Consider the following 24,922-nt stretch of genomic DNA (forward strand, 5'->3'; position numbering starts at 1 on the left):
ACGGAGTCGATATCTCGAAAACTGTGGGCGGAGTTAACCGGACAAAAATGAACGATCCTCAGAATGAAGGGCAGCAAACGTAACACTAGAGATCTGCATTTCCAGGAGGAAACACGAGATGTTGCGCCGCCTAAACCCCCGTCCCCCGATCCGCGTCTTTCCCGCTTAAAGCGAGGTCCTCGATACGGTAAACCCACGTGGGTCACTAGGCGACGCTTATGGTGAAGGAGTTTACTGCTAAGCTGTCGGTAGTGGGATGTTAAGAGAGCACTCTCCCACAGCAGTTTACATTGGACTCTATGGAGCTCTGTAGGCCGTGAAAGGAAAACGGGGTCAAAGGTCATGAAGCGGGTGGGTTATCGGCCCATAATTTTACGTGGTGGGACCGTGGACCCTCGGGTCTGCCCGTTTGAGTTCTGGTGTCTCTAGCTCGAAAACTGACCGTGTGACAGCAGTTTGAATGTTTGACAAAAGTTTATGGACATTTTTCCATTCATTCCTATGTGAGAAAAGATGAAACTTCAAATGCTTCCTGTGCGAAAACTATGTAACTTTTCTAAAAGCTGTATACAAGCCCGCATCCCACAGGGAAGCTCTACGAAACAAACTTTGAACGGAGTCGATATCTCGAAAACTGTGGGCGGAGTTAACCGGACAAGAATGAACGATCCTCAGAATGAAGGGCAGCAAACGTAACACTAGAGGTCTGCATTTCCAGGAGGAAACGCGAGATGTTGCGCCGCCTAAACCCCCGTCCCCCGATCCGCGTCTTTCCCGCTTAAAGCGAGGTCCTCGATACGGTAAACCCGCGTGGGTCACTAGGCGACGCTTATGGTGAAGGAGTTTACTGCTAAGCTGTCGGTAGTGGGATGTTAAGAGAGCACTCTCCCACAGCAGTTTACATTGGACTCTATGGAGCTGTGTAGGCCGTGAATGGAAAACGATACATTTTGAATTCCACCTTTAAAAACAATTCCACCTTAAGAAACCCAGAATTGTATTGAAATGTCCACATCACAGGCCAAAAGAGTCTTAAAAGCAAAAAAAGATGGCCAATACATTTTAAATACCACCTTAATAAAAATTCCACCTTAAGAAACCCACAGTTGTATTGACACGTCCACCTTTAAAAATGACCACTTTAAATAAAGCTTAAAATGTCGAAAAGACAGGCAGTATATTGTGAATGAAGTATTCTTAAAAAATTCCACCTTAAGAAACCCTGGATAATTAAGATGTCCCCCTTAAAAATGACCTTTAAAGTGTTACAGACTGCCTGTGTATTTCTGTGGCCCTCACACCTCTTCCCCGTCAGTCTCTGACTCTGCCCCTCCCCCTCCCCCCTCTGTCTCTCTCACACGCACGCTCACAGAATACAACTGACAGACTCAGGATTCAATGAATTTCGACCGGTGGCGCACCTTCCAAAAAACCTCAAATATCTCAAAAACTTTTCCAGGTCCAAAAATGAACGAAGCATACCGTAGCGACAAGGAGAGTCTGGTGCTCGAGATGGTGTAAAAATTTTTGCACTTTGAGCGAGATTTGATGGTGTAATTACGAGTTAAAAACAGGCAAAGTTTTGAAAATCTGCGTGCCGAGCCGCTCTTAAAATACATTGAGCTCTATGGGAGGAAAACCCTCCCAAGTGTGGAACAAAAATTCATAACTCAAGAACGGTATTCTCAAACGGTCTGAAACTTACAAGTGTGAGAAAGGGGAAATTTCTCTACCATTTAAAGTTTAAATGAAGTCTGTAGGTGAAAGTATAAGGAAGTTATGGTGAAATGTTCGGCAGAAAATTGAAAAAGAAAAAAAATAATTTCAATGGGTTCCTATGGGAGCGTACCCACCCTCCGAACAAATGCTTATAGCTCGGAAAGTTTTCCTCACATCACTTAACCGTATATACCGTTGCGACAAGGAGAGTCTGGGGATCGATATGGTATAAATAAAATTTTCAGATTAAGTGAGAATTGAGCATGTTATGACGAGTTAAAAACAGGAGAAAATTTTAGAAACCGCACTCTGAGCTGCTCCAAAAATACATTGAACCCTATGGGAGCCGAAACCCTCCCTAGTGCCGAACAAAAATTCATAACTCAAAAACCGTATTTTCAATAATGTTCAAATTTAGAGGTCTTAGAAAGGACAAGTTTCTCTACCATTTAAAATTTAAATGAAGTTTCTAGGTGAAAGTATGAGGAAGTTATGGCAATTTGTTCGGCTGAAAAGTGAAAAACCCGTTTTCTGAGAAGGAATCTACAGTGTATGATGTCACCCACTCTAAGAGCCTCCCATTGAAATGAATGGAGGGATTTTGAAGGAGTGATAGAAAGGGAAGGATGAGTGCAAAAATTCCGAAAACGGAAGTGATGGGAGCCGGTACGCCCGGGTCCGACCGTCTGAAATCCCGTGTCCGTAGCTTGAAAAATGACCGAGTTAGAGCACTTTGAAAATTAATTCCATAGAAATGACTGGGGAAAAACGGAGCGATAAACGAGTGTAGCGGACGAACGAGTGCGGGTATCGGAAAGCTGTATACAAGCCCACATCGTCGCTATAGGACGCACGATTTCCAGGTGGAACGGAGTCGATAGCTCGAAAGCTGCGGGACTAGTTAGGCGGACAAGGAAACGCGGAATAATAAGAATAAAAATAATAATAATATGACTTAAGAAGAACAATATATTGCACCGCTGCTTAAAGCAGCAGGCGCAACATAACTAGAGGTCTGCATTTCCAGGAGGAAACGCGAGATGTTGCGCCGCCTAAACCCCCGTCCCCCGATCCGCGTCTTTCCCGCTTAAAGCAGGGTCCTCGATACGGTAAACCCGCGTGGGTCACTAGGCGACGCTTATGGTGAAGGAGTTTACTGCTAAGCTGTCGGTAGTGGGATGTTAAGAGAGCACTCTCCCACAGCAGTTTACATTGGACTCTATGGAGCTCAGTAGGCCGTGAAAGGAAAACGGGGTCAAAGGTCATGAAGCGGGTGGGCTATCGGCCCATAGTTTCACGTGCTGGGACCGTGGACCCTCGGGTCTGCCCGTTTGAGTTCTGGTGTCTCTAGCTCGAAAACTGACCGTGTGACAGCAGTTTTAAAGTTTGACAAAAGTTTATGGACATTTTTCCATTCATTCCTATGGGAGTAAAGATGAAACTTCAAATGCTTCCTGTGCGAAAACTATGTAACTTTTCCAAAAGCTGTATACAAGCCCGCATCCCACAGGGAAGCTCTACGAAACAAACTTTGAACGAAGTCGATATCTCGAAAACTGTGGGCGGAGTTAACCGGACAAGAATGAACGATCCTCAGAATGAAGGGCAGCAAACGTAGCACTAGAGGTCTGCATTTCCAGGAGGAAACGCGAGATGTTGCGCCGCCTAAACCCCCGTCCCCCGATCCGCGTCTTTCCCGCTTAAAGCGAGGTCCTCGGTACGGTAAACCCGCGTGGGTCACTAGGCGACGCTTATGGTGAAGGAGTTTACTGCTAAGCTGTCGGTAGTGGGATGTTAAGAGAGCACTCTCCCACAGCAGTTTACATTGGACTCTATGGAGCTGTGTAGGCCGTGAATGGAAAACGGGGTCAAAGGTCATGAAGCGGGTGGGCTATCGGCCTATAATTTCAGGTGGTGGGACCGTGGACTCTCGGGTCTGACCGTTTGAGTTCTGGTGTGTCTAGCTCGAAAACTGACCGTGTGACAGCAGTTTTAAAGTTTGACAAAAGTTTATGGACATTTTTCCATTCATTCCTATGGGAGTAAAGATGAAACTTCAAATGCTTACTGTGCGAAAACTATGTAACTTTTCCAAAAGCTGTATACAAGCCCGCATCCCACAGGGAAGCTCTACGAATGAAACTTTGAACGGAGTCGATATCTCGAAAACTGTGGGCGGAGTTAACCGGACAAGAAGGAACGATCCTCAGAATGAAGGGCAGCAAACGTAACACTAGAGGTCTGCATTTCCAGGAGGAAACGCGAGATGTTGCGCCGCCTAAACCCCTGCCCCCCGATCCGCGTCTTTCCCGCTTAAAGCGAGGTCCTCGATACAGTAAACCCGCGTGGGTCACTAGGCGACGCTTATGGTGAAGGAGTTTACTGCTAAGCTGTCGGTAGTGGGATGTTAAGAGAGCACTGTCCCACAGCAGTTTACATTGGACTCTATGGAGCTGTGTAGGCCGTGAATGGAAAACGGGGTCAAAGGTCATGAAGCGGGTGGGCTATCGGCCTATAATTTTACGTGGTGGGACCTTGGACCCTCGGGTCTGCCCGTTTGAGTTCTGGTGTCTCTAGCTCGAAAACTGAGCGTGTGACAGCAGTTTGAAAGTTTGACAAAAGTTTATGGACATTTTTCCATTCATTCCTATGGGAGTAAAGATGAAAGTTCAAAGGCTTCCTGTGCAAAAACTATGCAACTTTTCCAAAAGCTGTATACAAGCCCGCATCCCACAGGGCAGCTCTACGAAACAAACTTTGAACGGAGTCGATATCTCGAAAACTGTGGGCGGAGTTAACCGGACAAAAATGAACGATCCTCAGAATGAAGGGCAGCAAACGTAACACTAGAGATCTGCATTTCCAGGAGGAAACACGAGATGTTGCGCCGCCTAAACCCCCGTCCCCCGATCCGCGTCTTTCCCGCTTAAAGCGAGGTCCTCGATACGGTAAACCCGCGTGGGTCACTAGGCGACGCTTATGGTGAAGGAGTTTACTGCTAAGCTGTCGGTAGTGGGATGTTAAGAGAGCACTCTCCCACAGCAGTTTACATTGGACTCTATGGAGCTCTGTAGGCCGTGAAAGGAAAACGGGGTCAAAGGTCATGAAGCGGGTGGGTTATCGGCCCATAATTTTACGTGGTGGGACCGTGGACCCTCGGGTCTGCCCGTTTGAGTTCTGGTGTCTCTAGCTCGAAAACTGACCGTGTGACAGCAGTTTGAATGTTTGACAAAAGTTTATGGACATTTTTCCATTCATTCCTATGTGAGAAAAGATGAAACTTCAAATGCTTCCTGTGCGAAAACTATGTAACTTTTCTAAAAGCTGTATACAAGCCCGCATCCCACAGGGAAGCTCTACGAAACAAACTTTGAACGGAGTCGATATCTCGAAAACTGTGGGCGGAGTTAACCGGACAAGAATGAATGATCCTCAGAATGAAGGGCAGCAAACGTAACACTAGAGGTCTGCATTTCCAGGAGGAAACGCGAGATGTTGCGCCGCCTAAACCCCCGTCCCCCGATCCGCGTCTTTCCCGCTTAAAGCGAGGTCCTCGATACGGTAAACCCGCGTGGGTCACTAGGCGACGCTTATGGTGAAGGAGTTTACTGCTAAGCTGTCGGTAGTGGGATGTTAAGAGAGCACTCTCCCACAGCAGTTTACATTGGACTCTATGGAGCTGTGTAGGCCGTGAATGGAAAACGATACATTTTGAATTCCACCTTTAAAAACAATTCCACCTTAAGAAACCCAGAATTGTATTGAAATGTCCACATCACAGGCCAAAAGAGTCTTAAAAGCAAAAAAAGATGGCCAATACATTTTAAATACCACCTTAATAAAAATTCCACCTTAAGAAACCCACAGTTGTATTGACACGTCCACCTTTAAAAATGACCACTTTAAATAAAGCTTAAAATGTCGAAAAGACAGCCAGTATATTGTGAATGAGGTATTCTTTAAAAATTCCACCTTAAGAAACCCTGGATAATTAAGACGTCCCCCTTAAAAATGACCTTTAAAGTGTTACAGACTGCCTGTGTATTTCTGTGGCCCTCACAGCTCTTCCCCTCAGTCTCTGCCTCTGCCCCTCCCCCTCCCCCCTCTGTCTCTCTCACACGCATGCTCACAGAATACAACTGACAGACTCATGATTCAAAGAATTTCGACCGGGGAGCACCCTCCAAAAAATCACCCGTAGCTCGAAAACTTTTCCCAACCAAAATTGAACGAAGCATACCGTAGCGACAAGGAGAGTCTTGTGCTCGAGATGGTGTAAAAATTTTTGCACTTTGAGCGAGATTTGATGGTGTAATTACGAGTTAAAAACAGGCAAAGTTTTGAAAATCTGCGTGCCGACCCGCTCTTAAAATACATTGAGCTCTATGGGAGGAAAACCCTCCCAAGTGTCAAACAAAAATTCATAACTCAAGAACGGTATTCTCAAACGGTCTGAAACTTACAAGTTTGAGAAAGGGGAAATTTCTCTACCATTTAAAATTTAAATGAAGTCTGTAGGTGAAAGTATAAGGAAGTTATGGTGAAATGTTCGGCAGAAAATTGAAAAAGAAAAAAAATAATTTCAATGGGTTCCTATGGGAGCGTACCCACCCTCCGAACAAATGCTTATAGCTCGGAAAGTTTTCCTCACATCACTTAACCGTATATACCGTTGCGACAAGGAGAGTCTGGGGATCGATATGGTATAAAAAATTTGCAGATTAAGTGAGAATTGAGCATGTTATGACGAGTTAAAAACAGGAGAAAATTTTAGAAACCGCACTCTGAGCTGCTCCAAAAATACATTGAACCCTATGGGAGCCGAAACCGTCCCTAGTGCCGAACAAAAATTCATAACTCAAAAACCGTATTTTCAATAATGTTCAAATTTAGAGGTCTCAGAAAGGACAAGTTTCTCTACCATTTAAAATTTAAATGAAGTTTCTAGGTGAAACTATGAGGAAGTTATGGCGATTTGTTCGGCTGAAAAGTGAAAAAACGGCTTTTTGCCACTGAAACTACAGTGGATGACATCACCCCCACTCTAAGAGCCTCCCATTGAAATGAATGGAGGGATTTTGAAGGAGGAAAAGAAAGGGAAGGATGAGTGCAAAAATTCCGAAAACGGAAGTGATGGGAGCCGGTACGCCCGGGTCCGACCGTCTGAAATCCCGTGTCCGTAGCTTGAAAAATGACCGAGTTAGAGCACTTTGAAAATTAATTCCATAGAAATGACTGGGGAAAAACAGAGCGAAAAACGAGTGTAGCGGACGAACGAGTGCGGGTATCGGAAAGCTGTATACAAGCCCACATCGTCGCTATAGGACGCACGATTTCCAGGTGGAACGGAGTCGATAGCTCGAAAGCTGCGGGACTAGTTAAGCGGACAAGGAAACGCGGAATAATAAAAATAATAATAAAAATAATAATAATATGACTTACGGATAACAATATATTGCGCCGCTGCTTAAAGCAGCAGGCGCAACATAACTAGAGGTCTGCATTTCCAGGAGGAAACGCGAGATGTTGCGCCGCCTAAACCCCCGCCCCCCGATCCGCGTCTTTCCCGCTTAAAGCGAGGTCCTCGATACGGTAAACCCGCGTGGGTCACTAGGCAACGCTTATGGTGAAGGAGTTTACTGCTAAGCTGTCGGTAGTGGGATGTTAAGAGAGCACTCTCCCACAGCAGTTTACATTGGACTCTATGGAGCTGTGTAGGCCGTGAATGGAAAACGGGGTCAAAGGTCATGAAGCGGGTGGGCTATCGGCCTATAGTTTCACGTGGTGGAACCTTGGACTCTCGGGTCTGCCCGTTTGAATTCTGGTGTCTCTAGCTCGAAAACTGAGCGTGTGACAGCAGTTTGAAAGTTTGACAAAAGTTTATGGACATTTTCCCATTCATTCCTAAGGGACAAAAGATGAAACTTAAAATGGTTACTGTGCGAAAAGTATGCAACTTATCCAAAAGCTGTATACAAGCCCGCATCCCACAGGGAAGCTCTACGAATGAAACTTTGAACGGAGTCGATATCTCGAAAACTGTGGGCGGAGTTAACCGGACAAGAATGAACGATCCTCAGAATGAAGGGCAGCAAACGTAACACCAGGAGGAAACGCGAGATGTTGCGCCGCCTAAACCCCCGCCCCCCGATCCGCGTCTTTCCCGCTTAAAGCGAGGTCCTCGATACGGTAAACCCGCGTGGGTCACTAGGCGACGCTTATGGTGAAGGAGTTTACTGCTAAGCTGTAGGTAGTGGGATGTTAAGAGAGCACTCTCCCACAGCAGTTTACATTGGACTCTATGGAGCTGTGTAGGCCGTGAATGGAAAACGGGGTCAAAGGTCATGAAGCGGGTGGGCTATCGGCCCATAATTTTACGTGGTGGGACCGTGGACCCTCGGGTGTGCCCGTTTGAGTTCTGGTGTCTCTAGCTCGAAAACTGACCGTGTGACAGCAGTTTGAAAGTTTGACAAAAGTTTATGGACATTTTTCCATTCATTCCTAAGGGACAAAAGATGAAACTTAAAATGGTTACTGTGCGAAAAGTATGCAACTTATCCAAAAGCTGTATACAAGCCCGCATCCCACAGGGAAGCTCTACGAATGAAACTTTGAACGGAGTCGATATCTCGAAAACTGTGGGCGGAGTTAACCGGACAAGAATGAACGATCCTCAGAATGAAGGGCAGCAAACGTAACACCAGGAGGAAACGCGAGATGTTGCGCCGCCTAAACCCCCGCCCCCCGATCCGCGTCTTTCCCGCTTAAAGCGAGGTCCTCGGTACGGAAAAACCGCGTGGGTCACTAGGCGACGCTTATGGTGAAGGAGTTTACTGCTAAGCTGTCGGTAGTGGGATGTTAAGAGAGCACTCTCCCACACCAGTTTACATTGGACTCTATGGAGCTCTGTAGGCCGTGAATGGAAAACGGGGTCAAAGGTCATGAAGCGGGTGGGCTATCGGCCCATAATTTTACGTGGAGGGACCGTGGACCCTCGGGTCTGCCCGTTTGAGTTCTGGTGTCTCTAGCTCGAAAACTGACCGTGTGACAGCACTTTGAAAGTTTGACAAAAGTTTATGGACATTTTTCCATTCATTCCTATGGGAGAAAAGTTGAAACTTCAAATGCTTACTGTGCTAAAACTATGTAACTTTTCCAAAAGCTGTATACAAGCCCGCATCCCACAGGGAAGCTGTACGAAACAAACTTTGAACGGAGTCGATATCTCGAAAACTGTGGGCGGAGTTAACCGGACAAGAATGAACGATCCTCAGAATGAAGGGCAGCAAACGTAACACTAGAGGTCTGCATTTCCAGGAGGAAACGCGAGATGTTGCGCCGCCTAAACCCCCGCCCCCCGATCCGCGTCTTTTCCGCTTAAAGCGAGGTCCTCGATACGGTAAACCCGCGTGGGTCACTAGGCGACGCTTATGGTGAAGGAGTTTTCTGCTAAGCTGTCGGTAGTGGGATGTTAAGAGAGCACTCTCCCACAGCAGTTTACATTGGACTCTATGGAGCTCTGTAGGCCGTGAAAGGAAAACGGGGTCAAAGGTCATGAAGCGGGTGGGCTATCGGCCCATAAATTCACGTGGTGGGAACGTGGACTCTCGGGTGTGCCCGTTTGAATTCTGGTGTCTCTAGCTCGAAAACTGACTGTGTGACAGCAGTTTTAAAGTTTGACAAAAGTTTATGGACATTTTCCCATTCATTCCTATGGGAGAAAAGATGAAACTTCAAAGGCTTACTGTGCGAAAACTATGCAACTTTTCCAAAAGCTGTATACAAGCCCGCATCCCACAGGGAAGCTCTACGAAACAAACTTTGAACGGAGTCGATATCTCAAAAACTGTGGGCGGAGTTAACCGGACAAGAATGAACGATCCTCAGAATGAAGGGCAGCAAACGTAACACTAGAGGTCTGCATTTCCAGGAGGAAACGCGAGATGTTGCGCCGCCGAAACCCCCGTCCCCCGATCCGCGTCTTTCCCGCTTAAAGCGAGGTCCTCGATACGGTAAACCCGCGTGGGTCACTAGGCGACGCTTATGGTGAAGGAGTTTACTGCTAAGCTGTCGGTAGTGGGATGTTAAGAGAGCACTCTCCCACAGCAGTTTACATTGGACTCTATGGAGCTCTGTAGGCCGTGAATGGAAAACGGGGTCAAAGGTCATGAAGCGGGCGGGGTATCGGCCTATAATTTCACGTGGTGGGACCGTGGACTCTCGGGTCTGCCCGTTTGAGTTCTGGTGTCTCTAGCTCGAAAACTGACCGTGTGACAGCAGTTTGAAAGTTTGACAAAAGTTTATGGACATTTTTCCATTCATTCCTATGGGAGTTAAGATGAAATTTCAAATGCTTACTGTGCGAAAACTATGTAACTTTTCCAAAAGCTGTATACAAGCCCGCATCCCACAGGGAAGCTCTACGAATGAAACTTTGAACGGAGTCGATATCTCGAAAACTGTGGGCGGAGTTAACCGGACAAGAATGAACGATCCTCAGAATGAAGGGCAGCAAACGTAACACTAGAGGTCTGCATTTCCAGGAGGAAACGCGAGATGTTGCGCCGCCTAAACCCCCGTCCCCCGATCCGCGTCTTTCCCGCTTAAAGCGAGGTCCTCGATACGGTAAACCCGCGTGGGTCACTAGGCGACGCTTATGGTGAAGGAGTTTACTGCTAAGCTGTTGGTAGTGGGATGTTAAAAGAGCACTCTCCCACAGCAGTTTACATTGGACTCTATGGAGCTCAGTAGGGCGTGAATAGAAAACGATACATTTTGAATTCCACCTTTAAAAACAATTCCACCTTAAGAAACCCAGAATTGTATTGAAATGTCCACATCACAGGCCAAAAGAATCTTAAAAGCAAAAAAGATGGCCAATACATTTTAAATACCACCTTAATAAAAATTCCACCTTAAGAAACCCACAGTTGTATTGACACGTCCACCTTTAAAAATGACCACTTTAAATAAAGCTTAAAATGTCGAAAAGACAGGCAGTATATTGTGAATGAGGTATTCTTAAAAAATTCCACCTTAAGAAACCCTGGATAATTAAGACGTCCCCCTTAAAAATGACCTTTAAAGTGTTACAGACTGCCTGTGTATTTCTGTGGCCCTCACACCTCTTCCCCGTCAGTCTCTGCCTCTGCCCCTCCCCCTCCCCCCTCTGTCTCTCTCACACGCACGCTCACAGAATACAACTGACAGACTCATGATTCAATGAATTTCGACCGGTGGCGCACCTTCCAAAAAACCTCAAATATCTCAAAAACTTTTCCAGGTCCAAAAATGAACGAAGCATACCGTAGCGACAAGGAGAGTCTGGTGCTCGAGATGGTGTAAAAATTTTTGCACTTTGAGCGAGATTTGATGGTGTAATTACGAGTTAAAAACAGGCAAAGTTTTGAAAATCTGCGTGCCGAGCCGCTCTTAAAATACATTGAGCTCTATGGGAGGAAAACCCTCCCAAGTGTGGAACAAAAATTCATAACTCAAGAACGGTATTCTCAAACGGTCTGAAACTTACAAGTGTGAGAAAGGGGAAATTTCTCTACCATTTAAAGTTTAAATGAAGTCTGTAGGTGAAAGTATAAGGAAGTTATGGTGAAATGTTCGGCAGAAAATTGAAAAAGAAAAAAAATAATTTCAATGGGTTCCTATGGGAGCGTACCCACCCTCCGAACAAATGCTTATAGCTCGGAAAGTTTTCCTCACATCACTTAACCGTATATACCGTTGCGACAAGGAGAGTCTGGGGATCGATATGGTATAAATAAAATTTTCAGATTAAGTGAGAATTGAGCATGTTATGACGAGTTAAAAACAGGAGAAAATTTTAGAAACCGCACTCTGAGCTGCTCCAAAAATACATTGAACCCTATGGGAGCCGAAACCCTCCCTAGTGCCGAACAAAAATTCATAACTCAAAAACCGTATTTTCAATAATGTTCAAATTTAGAGGTCTTAGAAAGGACAAGTTTCTCTACCATTTAAAATTTAAATGAAGTTTCTAGGTGAAAGTATGAGGAAGTTATGGCAATTTGTTCGGCTGAAAAGTGAAAAACCCGTTTTCTGAGAAGGAATCTACAGTGTATGATGTCACCCACTCTAAGAGCCTCCCATTGAAATGAATGGAGGGATTTTGAAGGAGTGATAGAAAGGGAAGGATGAGTGCAAAAATTCCGAAAACGGAAGTGATGGGAGCCGGTACGCCCGGGTCCGACCGTCTGAAATCCCGTGTCCGTAGCTTGAAAAATGACCGAGTTAGAGCACTTTGAAAATTAATTCCATAGAAATGACTGGGGAAAAACGGAGCGATAAACGAGTGTAGCGGACGAACGAGTGCGGGTATCGGAAAGCTGTATACAAGCCCACATCGTCGCTATAGGACGCACGATTTCCAGGTGGAACGGAGTCGATAGCTCGAAAGCTGCGGGACTAGTTAGGCGGACAAGGAAACGCGGAATAATAAGAATAAAAATAATAATAATATGACTTAAGAAGAACAATATATTGCACCGCTGCTTAAAGCAGCAGGCGCAACATAACTAGAGGTCTGCATTTCCAGGAGGAAACGCGAGATGTTGCGCCGCCTAAACCCCCGTCCCCCGATCCGCGTCTTTCCCGCTTAAAGCAGGGTCCTCGATACGGTAAACCCGCGTGGGTCACTAGGCGACGCTTATGGTGAAGGAGTTTACTGCTAAGCTGTCGGTAGTGGGATGTTAAGAGAGCACTCTCCCACAGCAGTTTACATTGGACTCTATGGAGCTCAGTAGGCCGTGAAAGGAAAACGGGGTCAAAGGTCATGAAGCGGGTGGGCTATCGGCCCATAGTTTCACGTGCTGGGACCGTGGACCCTCGGGTCTGCCCGTTTGAGTTCTGGTGTCTCTAGCTCGAAAACTGACCGTGTGACAGCAGTTTTAAAGTTTGACAAAAGTTTATGGACATTTTTCCATTCATTCCTATGGGAGTAAAGATGAAACTTCAAATGCTTCCTGTGCGAAAACTATGTAACTTTTCCAAAAGCTGTATACAAGCCCGCATCCCACAGGGAAGCTCTACGAAACAAACTTTGAACGAAGTCGATATCTCGAAAACTGTGGGCGGAGTTAACCGGACAAGAATGAACGATCCTCAGAATGAAGGGCAGCAAACGTAACACTAGAGGTCTGCATTTCCAGGAGGAAACGCGAGATGTTGCGCCGCCTAAACCCCCGTCCCCCGATCCGCGTCTTTCCCGCTTAAAGCGAGGTCCTCGGTACGGTAAACCCGCGTGGGTCACTAGGCGACGCTTATGGTGAAGGAGTTTACTGCTAAGCTGTCGGTAGTGGGATGTTAAGAGAGCACTCTCCCACAGCAGTTTACATTGGACTCTATGGAGCTGTGTAGGCCGTGAATGGAAAACGGGGTCAAAGGTCATGAAGCGGGTGGGCTATCGGCCTATAATTTCAGGTGGTGGGACCGTGGACTCTCGGGTCTGACCGTTTGAGTTCTGGTGTGTCTAGCTCGAAAACTGACCGTGTGACAGCAGTTTTAAAGTTTGACAAAAGTTTATGGACATTTTTCCATTCATTCCTATGGGAGTAAAGATGAAACTTCAAATGCTTACTGTGCGAAAACTATGTAACTTTTCCAAAAGCTGTATACAAGCCCGCATCCCACAGGGAAGCTCTACGAATGAAACTTTGAACGGAGTCGATATCTCGAAAACTGTGGGCGGAGTTAACCGGACAAGAAGGAACGATCCTCAGAATGAAGGGCAGCAAACGTAACACTAGAGGTCTGCATTTCCAGGAGGAAACGCGAGATGTTGCGCCGCCTAAACCCCTGCCCCCCGATCCGCGTCTTTCCCGCTTAAAGCGAGGTCCTCGATACAGTAAACCCGCGTGGGTCACTAGGCGACGCTTATGGTGAAGGAGTTTACTGCTAAGCTGTCGGTAGTGGGATGTTAAGAGAGCACTGTCCCACAGCAGTTTACATTGGACTCTATGGAGCTGTGTAGGCCGTGAATGGAAAACGGGGTCAAAGGTCATGAAGCGGGTGGGCTATCGGCCTATAATTTTACGTGGTGGGACCTTGGACCCTCGGGTCTGCCCGTTTGAGTTCTGGTGTCTCTAGCTCGAAAACTGAGCGTGTGACAGCAGTTTGAAAGTTTGACAAAAGTTTATGGACATTTTTCCATTCATTCCTATGGGAGTAAAGATGAAAGTTCAAAGGCTTCCTGTGCAAAAACTATGCAACTTTTCCAAAAGCTGTATACAAGCCCGCATCCCACAGGGCAGCTCTACGAAACAAACTTTGAACGGAGTCGATATCTCGAAAACTGTGGGCGGAGTTAACCGGACAAAAATGAACGATCCTCAGAATGAAGGGCAGCAAACGTAACACTAGAGATCTGCATTTCCAGGAGGAAACACGAGATGTTGCGCCGCCTAAACCCCCGTCCCCCGATCCGCGTCTTTCCCGCTTAAAGCGAGGTCCTCGATACGGTAAACCCGCGTGGGTCACTAGGCGACGCTTATGGTGAAGGAGTTTACTGCTAAGCTGTCGGTAGTGGGATGTTAAGAGAGCACTCTCCCACAGCAGTTTACATTGGACTCTATGGAGCTCTGTAGGCCGTGAAAGGAAAACGGGGTCAAAGGTCATGAAGCGGGTGGGTTATCGGCCCATAATTTTACGTGGTGGGACCGTGGACCCTCGGGTCTGCCCGTTTGAGTTCTGGTGTCTCTAGCTCGAAAACTGACCGTGTGACAGCAGTTTGAATGTTTGACAAAAGTTTATGGACATTTTTCCATTCATTCCTATGTGAGAAAAGATGAAACTTCAAATGCTTCCTGTGCGAAAACTATGTAACTTTTCTAAAAGCTGTATACAAGCCCGCATCCCACAGGGAAGCTCTACGAAACAAACTTTGAACGGAGTCGATATCTCGAAAACTGTGGGCGGAGTTAACCGGACAAGAATGAATGATCCTCAGAATGAAGGGCAGCAAACGTAACACTAGAGGTCTGCATTTCCAGGAGGAAACGCGAGATGTTGCGCCGCCTAAACCCCCGTCCCCCGATCCGCGTCTTTCCCGCTTAAAGCGAGGTCCTCGATACGGTAAACCCGCGTGGGTCACTAGGCGACGCTTATGGTGAAGGAGTTTACTGCTAAGCTGTCGGTAGTGGGATGTTAAGAGAGCACTCTCCCACAGCAGTTTACATTGGACTCTATGGAGCTGTGTAGGCCGTGAATGGAAAACGATACATTTTGAATTCCACCTTTAAAAACAATTCCACCTTAAGAAACCCAGAATTGTATTGAAATGTCCACATCACAGGCCAAAAGAGTCTTAAAAGCAAAAAAAGATGGCCAATACATTTTAAATACCACCTTAATAAAAATTCCACCTTAAGAAACCCACAGTTGTATTGACACGTCCACCTTTAAAAATGACCACTTTAAATAAAGCTTAAAATGTCGAAAAGACAGCCAGTATATTGTGAATGAGGTATTCTTTAAAAATTCCACCTTAAGAAACCCTGGATAATTAAGACGTCCCCCTTAAAAATGACCTTTAAAGTGTTACAGACTGCCTGTGTATTTCTGTGGCCCTCACAGCTCTTCCCCTCAGTCTCTGCCTCTGCCCCTCCCCCTCCCCCCTCTGTCTCTCTCACACGCATGCTCACAGAATACAACTGACAGACTCATGATTCAAAGAATTTCGACCGGGGAGCACCCTCCAAAAAATCACCCGTAGCTCGAAAACTTTTCCCAACCAAAATTGAACGAAGCATACCGTAGCGACAAGGAGAGTCTTGTGCTCGAGATGGTGTAAAAATTTTTGCACTTTGAGCGAGATTTGATGGTGTAATTACGAGTTAAAAACAGGCAAAGTTTTGAAAATCTGCGTGCCGACCCGCTCTTAAAATACATTGAGCTCTATGGGAGGAAAACCCTCCCAAGTGTCAAACAAAAATTCATAACTCAAGAACGGTATTCTCAAACGGTCTGAAACTTACAAGTTTGAGAAAGGGGAAATTTCTCTACCATTTAAAATTTAAATGAAGTCTGTAGGTGAAAGTATAAGGAAGTTATGGTGAAATGTTCGGCAGAAAATTGAAAAAGAAAAAAAATAATTTCAATGGGTTCCTATGGGAGCGTACCCACCCTCCGAACAAATGCTTATAGCTCGGAAAGTTTTCCTCACATCACTTAACCGTATATACCGTTGCGACAAGGAGAGTCTGGGGATCGATATGGTATAAAAAATTTGCAGATTAAGTGAGAATTGAGCATGTTATGACGAGTTAAAAACAGGAGAAAATTTTAGAAACCGCACTCTGAGCTGCTCCAAAAATACATTGAACCCTATGGGAGCCGAAACCGTCCCTAGTGCCGAACAAAAATTCATAACTCAAAAACCGTATTTTCAATAATGTTCAAATTTAGAGGTCTCAGAAAGGACAAGTTTCTCTACCATTTAAAATTTAAATGAAGTTTCTAGGTGAAACTATGAGGAAGTTATGGCGATTTGTTCGGCTGAAAAGTGAAAAAACGGCTTTTTGCCACTGAAACTACAGTGGATGACATCACCCCCACTCTAAGAGCCTCCCATTGAAATGAATGGAGGGATTTTGAAGGAGGAAAAGAAAGGGAAGGATGAGTGCAAAAATTCCGAAAACGGAAGTGATGGGAGCCGGTACGCCCGGGTCCGACCGTCTGAAATCCCGTGTCCGTAGCTTGAAAAATGACCGAGTTAGAGCACTTTGAAAATTAATTCCATAGAAATGACTGGGGAAAAACAGAGCGAAAAACGAGTGTAGCGGACGAACGAGTGCGGGTATCGGAAAGCTGTATACAAGCCCACATCGTCGCTATAGGACGCACGATTTCCAGGTGGAACGGAGTCGATAGCTCGAAAGCTGCGGGACTAGTTAAGCGGACAAGGAAACGCGGAATAATAAAAATAATAATAAAAATAATAATAATATGACTTACGGATAACAATATATTGCGCCGCTGCTTAAAGCAGCAGGCGCAACATAACTAGAGGTCTGCATTTCCAGGAGGAAACGCGAGATGTTGCGCCGCCTAAACCCCCGCCCCCCGATCCGCGTCTTTCCCGCTTAAAGCGAGGTCCTCGATACGGTAAACCCGCGTGGGTCACTAGGCAACGCTTATGGTGAAGGAGTTTACTGCTAAGCTGTCGGTAGTGGGATGTTAAGAGAGCACTCTCCCACAGCAGTTTACATTGGACTCTATGGAGCTGTGTAGGCCGTGAATGGAAAACGGGGTCAAAGGTCATGAAGCGGGTGGGCTATCGGCCTATAGTTTCACGTGGTGGAACCTTGGACTCTCGGGTCTGCCCGTTTGAATTCTGGTGTCTCTAGCTCGAAAACTGAGCGTGTGACAGCAGTTTGAAAGTTTGACAAAAGTTTATGGACATTTTCCCATTCATTCCTAAGGGACAAAAGATGAAACTTAAAATGGTTACTGTGCGAAAAGTATGCAACTTATCCAAAAGCTGTATACAAGCCCGCATCCCACAGGGAAGCTCTACGAATGAAACTTTGAACGGAGTCGATATCTCGAAAACTGTGGGCGGAGTTAACCGGACAAGAATGAACGATCCTCAGAATGAAGGGCAGCAAACGTAACACCAGGAGGAAACGCGAGATGTTGCGCCGCCTAAACCCCCGCCCCCCGATCCGCGTCTTTCCCGCTTAAAGCGAGGTCCTCGATACGGTAAACCCGCGTGGGTCACTAGGCGACGCTTATGGTGAAGGAGTTTACTGCTAAGCTGTAGGTAGTGGGATGTTAAGAGAGCACTCTCCCACAGCAGTTTACATTGGACTCTATGGAGCTGTGTAGGCCGTGAATGGAAAACGGGGTCAAAGGTCATGAAGCGGGTGGGCTATCGGCCCATAATTTTACGTGGTGGGACCGTGGACCCTCGGGTGTGCCCGTTTGAGTTCTGGTGTCTCTAGCTCGAAAACTGACCATGTGACAGCAGTTTGAAAGTTTGACAAAAGTTTATGGACATTTTTCCATTCATTCCTAAGGGACAAAAGATGAAACTTAAAATGGTTACTGTGCGAAAAGTATGCAACTTATCCAAAAGCTGTATACAAGCCCGCATCCCACAGGGAAGCTCTACGAATGAAACTTTGAACGGAGTCGATATCTCGAAAACTGTGGGCGGAGTTAACCGGACAAGAATGAACGATCCTCAGAATGAAGGGCAGCAAACGTAACACCAGGAGGAAACGCGAGATGTTGCGCCGCCTAAACCCCCGCCCCCCGATCCGCGTCTTTCCCGCTTAAAGCGAGGTCCTCGGTACGGAAAAACCGCGTGGGTCACTAGGCGACGCTTATGGTGAAGGAGTTTACTGCTAAGCTGTCGGTAGTGGGATGTTAAGAGAGCACTCTCCCACACCAGTTTACATTGGACTCTATGGAGCTCTGTAGGCCGTGAATGGAAAACGGGGTCAAAGGTCATGAAGCGGGTGGGCTATCGGCCCATAATTTTACGTGGAGGGACCGTGGACCCTCGGGTCTGCCCGTTTGAGTTCTGGTGTCTCTAGCTCGAAAACTGACCGTGTGACAGCACTTTGAAAGTTTGACAAAAGTTTATGGACATTTTTCCATTCATTCCTATGGGAGAAAAGTTGAAACTTCAAATGCTTACTGTGCTAAAACTATGTAACTTTTCCAAAAGCTGTATACAAGCCCGCATCCCACAGGGAAGCTGTACGAAACAAACTTTGAACGGAGTCGATATCTCGAAAACTGTGGGCGGAGTTAACCGGACAAGAATGAACGATCCTCAGAATGAAGGGCAGCAAACGTAACACTAGAGGTCTGCATTTCCAGGAGGAAACGCGAGATGTTGCGCCGCCTAAACCCCCGCCCCCCGATCCGCGTCTTTTCCGCTTAAAGCGAGGTCCTCGATACGGTAAACCCGCGTGGGTCACTAGGCGACGCTTATGGTGAAGGAGTTTTCTGCTAAGCTGTCGGTAGTGGGATGTTAAGAGAGCACTCTCCCACAGCAGTTTACATTGGACTCTATGGAGCTCTGTAGGCCGTGAAAGGAAAACGGGGTCAAAGGTCATGAAGCGGGTGGGCTATCGGCCCATAAATTCACGTGGTGGGAACGTGGACTCTCGGGTGTGCCCGTTTGAATTCTGGTGTCTCTAGCTCGAAAACTGACTGTGTGACAGCAGTTTTAAAGTTTGACAAAAGTTTATGGACATTTTCCCATTCATTCCTATGGGAGAAAAGATGAAACTTCAAAGGCTTACTGTGCGAAAACTATGCAACTTTTCCAAAAGCTGTATACAAGCCCGCATCCCACAGGGAAGCTCTACGAAACAAACTTTGAACGGAGTCGATATCTCAAAAACTGTGGGCGGAGTTAACCGGACAAGAATGAACGATCCTCAGAATGAAGGGCAGCAAACGTAACACTAGAGGTCTGCATTTCCAGGAGGAAACGCGAGATGTTGCGCCGCCGAAACCCCCGTCCCCCGATCCGCGTCTTTCCCGCTTAAAGCGAGGTCCTCGATACGGTAAACCCGCGTGGGTCACTAGGCGACGCTTATGGTGAAGGAGTTTACTGCTAAGCTGTCGGTAGTGGGATGTTAAGAGAGCACTGTCCCACAGCAGTTTACATTGGACTCTATGGAGCTCTGTAGGCCGTGAATGGAAAACGGGGTCAAAGGTCATGAAGCGGGTGGCCTATCGGCCCATAATTTTACGTGGTGGGACCGTGGACCCTCGGGTCTGCCCGTTTGAATTTTGGTGTCTCTAGCTCGAAAACTGACCGTGTGACAGCACTTTGAATGTTTGACAAAAGTTTATGGACATATTTCCATTCATTCCTATGGGAGAAAAGTTGAAACTTCAAATGCTTACTGTGCTAAAACTATGCAACTTTTCCAAAAGCTGTATACAAGCCCGCATCCCACAGGGCAGCTCTACGAATGAAACTTTGAACGGAGTCGATATCTCGAAAACTGTGGGCGGAGTTAACCGGACAAGAATGAACGATCCTCAGAATGAAGGGCAGCAAACGTAACACTAGAGGTCTGCATTTCCAGGAGGAAACGCGAGATGTTGCGCCGCCGAAACCCCCGTCCCCCGATCCGCGTCTTTCCCGCTTAAAGCGAGGTCCTCGATACGGTAAACCCGCGTGGGTCACTAGGCGACGCTTATGGTGAAGGAGTTTACTGCTAAGCTGTCGGTAGTGGGATGTTAAGAGAGCACTCTCCCACAGCAGTTTACATTGGACTCTATGGAGCTCTGTAGGCCGTGAATGGAAAACGGGGTCAAAGGTCATGAAGCGGGCGGGGTATCGGCCTATAATTTCACGTGGTGGGACCGTGGACTCTCGGGTCTGCCCGTTTGAGTTCTGGTGTCTCTAGCTCGAAAACTGACCGTGTGACAGCAGTTTGAAAGTTTGACAAAAGTTTATGGACATTTTTCCATTCATTCCTATGGGAGTTAAGATGAAATTTCAAATGCTTACTGTGCGAAAACTATGTAACTTTTCCAAAAGCTGTATACAAGCCCGCATCCCACAGGGAAGCTCTACGAAACAAACTTTGAACGGAGTCGATATCTCGAAAACTGTGGGCGGAGTTAACCGGACAAGAATGAACGATCCTCAGAATGAAGGGCAGCAAACGTAACACTAGAGGTCTGCATTTCCAGGAGGAAACGCGAGATGTTGCGCCGCCTAAACCCCTGCCCCCCGATCCGCGTCTTTCCCGCTTAAAGCGAGGTCCTCGACACGGTAAACCCGCGTGGGTCACTAGGCGACGCTTATGGTGAAGGAGTTTACTGCTAAGCTGTTGGTAGTGGGATGTTAAGAGAGCACTGTCCCACAGCAGTTTACATTGGACTATGTGGAGCTGTGTAGGCCGTGAATGGAAAACGGGGTCAAAGGTCATGAAGCGGGTGGGCTATCGGCCCATAATTTCACGTGGTGGGACCTTGGACTCTCGGGTCTGCCCGTTTGAGTTCTGGTGTCTCTAGCTCGAAAACTGAGCGTGTGACAGCAGTTTGAATGTTTGACAAAAGTTTATGGACATTTTTCCATTCATTCCTATGGGAGAAAAGATGAAACTTCAAATGCTTACTGTGCGAAAACTATGCAAATTTTCCAAAAGCTGTATACAAGCCCGCATCCCACAGGGAAGCTCTACGAATGAAACTTTGAACGGAGTCGATATCTCGAAAACTGTGGGCGGAGTTAACCGGACAAGAATGAACGATCCTCAGAATGAAGGGCAGCAAACGTAACACTAGAGGTCTGCATTTCCAGGAGGAAACGCGAGATGTTGCGCCGCCTAAACCCCCGTCCCCCGATCCGCGTCTTTCCCGCTTAAAGCGAGGTCCTCGATACGGTAAACCCGCGTGGGTCACTAGGCGACGCTTATGGTGAAGGAGTTTACTGCTAAGCTGTTGGTAGTGGGATGTTAAGAGAGCACTCTCCCACAGCAGTTTACATTGGACTCTATGGAGCTCAGTAGGGCGTGAATAGAAAACGATACATTTTGAATTCCACCTTTAAAAACAATTCCACCTTAAGAAACCCAGAATTGTATTGAAATGTCCACATCACAGGCCAAAAGAATCTTAAAAGCAAAAAAGATGGCCAATACATTTTAAATACCACCTTAATAAAAATTCCACCTTAAGAAACCCACAGTTGTATTGACACGTCCACCTTTAAAAATGACCACTTTAAATAAAGCTTAAAATGTCGAAAAGACAGGCAGTATATTGTGAATGAGGTATTCTTCAAAAATTCCACCTTAAGAAACCCTGGATAATTAAGACGTCCCCCTTAAAAATGACCTTTAAAGTGTTACAGACTGCCTGTGTATTTCTGTGGCCCTCACACCTCTTCCCCGTCAGTCTCTGCCTCTGCCCCTCCCCCTCCCCCCTCTCTCTCTCTCACACGCACGCTCACAGAATACAACTGACAGACTCATGATTCAATGAATTTCGACCGGTGGCGCACCTTCCAAAAAACCTCAAATATCTCAAAAACTTTTCCAGGTCCAAAAATGAACGAAGCATACCGTAGCGACAAGGAGAGTCTGGTGCTCGAGATGGTGTAAAAATTTTTGCACTTTGAGCGAGATTTGATGGTGTAATTACGAGTTAAAAACAGGCAAAGTTTTGAAAATCTGCGTGCCGAGCCGCTCTTAAAATACATTGAGCTCTATGGGAGGAAAACCCTCCCAAGTGTGGAACAAAAATTCATAACTCAAGAACGGTATTCTCAAACGGTCTGAAACTTACAAGTGTGAGAAAGGGGAAATTTCTCTACCATTTAAAGTTTAAATGAAGTCTGTAGGTGAAAGTATAAGGAAGTTATGGTGAAATGTTCGGCAGAAAATTGAAAAAGAAAAAAAATAATTTCAATGGGTTCCTATGGGAGCGTACCCACCCTCCGAACAAATGCTTATAGCTCGGAAAGTTTTCCTCACATCACTTAACCGTATATACCGTTGCGACAAGGAGAGTCTGGGGATCGATATGGTATAAAAAATTTGCAGATTAAGTGAGAATTGAGCATGTTATGACGAGTTAAAAACAGGAGAAAATTTTAGAAACCGCACTCTGAGCTGCTCCAAAAATACATTGAACCCTATGGGAGCCGAAACCCTCCCTAGTGCCGAACAAAAATTCATAACTCAAAAACCGTATTTTCAATAATGTTCAAATTTAGAGGTCTTAGAAAGGACAAGTTTCTCTACCATTTAAAATTTAAATGAAGTTTCTAGGTGAAAGTATGAGGAAGTTATGGCAATTTGTTCGGCTGAAAAGTGAAAAACCCGTTTTCTGAGAAGGAATCTACAGTGTATGATGTCACCCACTCTAAGAGCCTCCCATTGAAATGAATGGAGGGATTTTGAAGGAGTGATAGAAAGGGAAGGATGAGTGCAAAAATTCCGAAAACGGAAGTGATGGGAGCCGGTACGCCCGGGTCCGACCGTCTGAAATCCCGTGTCCGTAGCTTGAAAAATGACCGAGTTAGAGCACTTTGAAAATTAATTCCATAGAAATGACTGGGGAAAAACGGAGCGATAAACGAGTGTAGCGGACGAACGAGTGCGGGTATCGGAAAGCTGTATACAAGCCCACATCGTCGCTATAGGACGCACGATTTCCAGGTGGAACGGAGTCGATAGCTCGAAAGCTGCGGGACTAGTTAGGCGGACAAGGAAACGCGGAATAATAAGAATAAAAATAATAATAATATGACTTAAGAAGAACAATATATTGCGCCGCTGCTTAAAGCAGCAGGCGCAACATAACTAGAGGTCTGCATTTCCAGGAGGAAACGCGAGATGTTGCGCCGCCTAAACCCCTGCTCCCCGATCCGCGTCTTTCCCGCTTAAAGCGAGGTCCTCGATACGGTAAACCCGCGTGGGTCACTAGGCCACGCTTATGGTGAAGGAGTTTACTGCTAAGCTGTCGGTAGTGGGATGTTAAGAGAGCAGTCTCCCACAGCAGTTTACATTGGACTCTATGGAGCTCTGTAGGCCGTGAATGGAAAACGGGGTCAAAGGTCATGAAGCGGGTGGGCTATCGGCCCATATTTTCATGTGGGGGGACCGTGGACTCTCGGGTCTGCCCGTTTGAGTTCTGGTGTCTCTAGCTCGAAAACTGAGCGTGTGACAGCAGTTTGAAAGTTTGACAAAAGTTTATGGACATTTTTCCATTCATTCCTATGGGAGAAAAGATGAAACTTCAAATGCTTACTGTGCGAAAACTATGCAACTTTTCCAAAAGCTGTATACAAGCCCGCATCCCACAGGTAAGCTCTACGAAACAAACTTTGAACGGAGTCGATATCTCGAAAACTGTGGGCGGAGTTAACCGGACAAGGAATGAAGATCCTCAGAATGAAGGGCAGCAAACGTAACACTAGAGGTCTGCATTTCCAGGAGGAAACGCGAGATGTTGCGCCGCCTAAACCCCCGTCCCCCGATCCGCGTCTTTCCCGCTTAAAGCGAGGTCCTCGATACGGTAAACCCGCGTGGGTCACTAGGCGACGCTTATGGTGAAGGAGTTTACTGCTAAGCTGTTGGTAGTGGGATGTTAAGAGAGCACTCTCCCACAGCAGTTTACATTGGACTCTATGGAGCTCTGTAGGCTGTGAATGGAAAACGGGGTCAAAGGTCATGAAGCGGGCGGGGTATCGGCCTATAATTTCACGTGGCGGGACCGTGGACTCTCGGGTCTGCCCGTTTGAATTCTGGTGTCTGTAGCTCGAAAACTGAGCGTGTGACAGCAGTTTGAAAGTTTGACAAAAGTTTATGGACATTTTTCCATTCATTCCTATGAGAGTAAAGATGAAACTTCAAATGCTTACTGTGCAAAAACTATGTAACTTTTCCAAAAGCTGTATACAAGCCCGCATCCCACAGGGAAGCTCTACGAAACAAACTTTGAACGGAGTCGATATCTCGAAAACTGTTGGCGGAGTTAACCGGACAAGAATGAACGATCCTCAGAATGAAGGGCAGCACACGTAACACTAGAGGTCTGCATTTCCAGGAGGAAACGCGAGATGTTGCGCCGCCTAAACCCCTGCCCCCCGATCCGCGTCTTTCCCGCTTAAAGCGAGGTCCTCGATACGGTAAACCCGCGTGGGTCACTAGGCGACGCTTATGGTGAAGGAGTTTACTGCTAAGCTGTTGGTAGTGGGATGTTAAGAGAGCACTCTCCCACAGCAGTTTACATTGGACTCTATGGAGCTCTGTAGGCCGTGAAAGGAAAACGGGGTCAAAGGTCATGAAGCGGGTGGGCTATTGGCTCATAATTTTACTTGGTGGGACCGTGGACCCTCGGGTCTGCCCGTTTGAGTTCTGGTGTCTCTAGCTCGAAAACTGAGCGTGTGACAGCAGTTTTAAAGTTTGACAAAAGTTTATGGACAATTTTCCATTCATTCCTATGGGAGTAAAGATGAAACTTCAAATGCTTACTGTGCAAAAACTATGCAACTTTTCCAAAAGCTGTATACAAGCCCGCATCCCACAGGGAAGCTCTACGAAACAAACTTTGAACGGAGTCTATATCTCGAAAACTGTGGGCGGAGTTAACCGGACAAGAATGAACGATCCTCAGAATGAAGGGCAGCAAACGTAACACCAGGAGGAAACGCGAGATGTTGCGCCGCCTAAACCCCTGCCCCCCG

This window comes from Hoplias malabaricus, chromosome X2 (assembly GCF_029633855.1).
Source record: "Hoplias malabaricus isolate fHopMal1 chromosome X2, fHopMal1.hap1, whole genome shotgun sequence".
In the NCBI taxonomy this organism is placed as follows: Eukaryota; Metazoa; Chordata; class Actinopteri; order Characiformes; family Erythrinidae; genus Hoplias; species Hoplias malabaricus.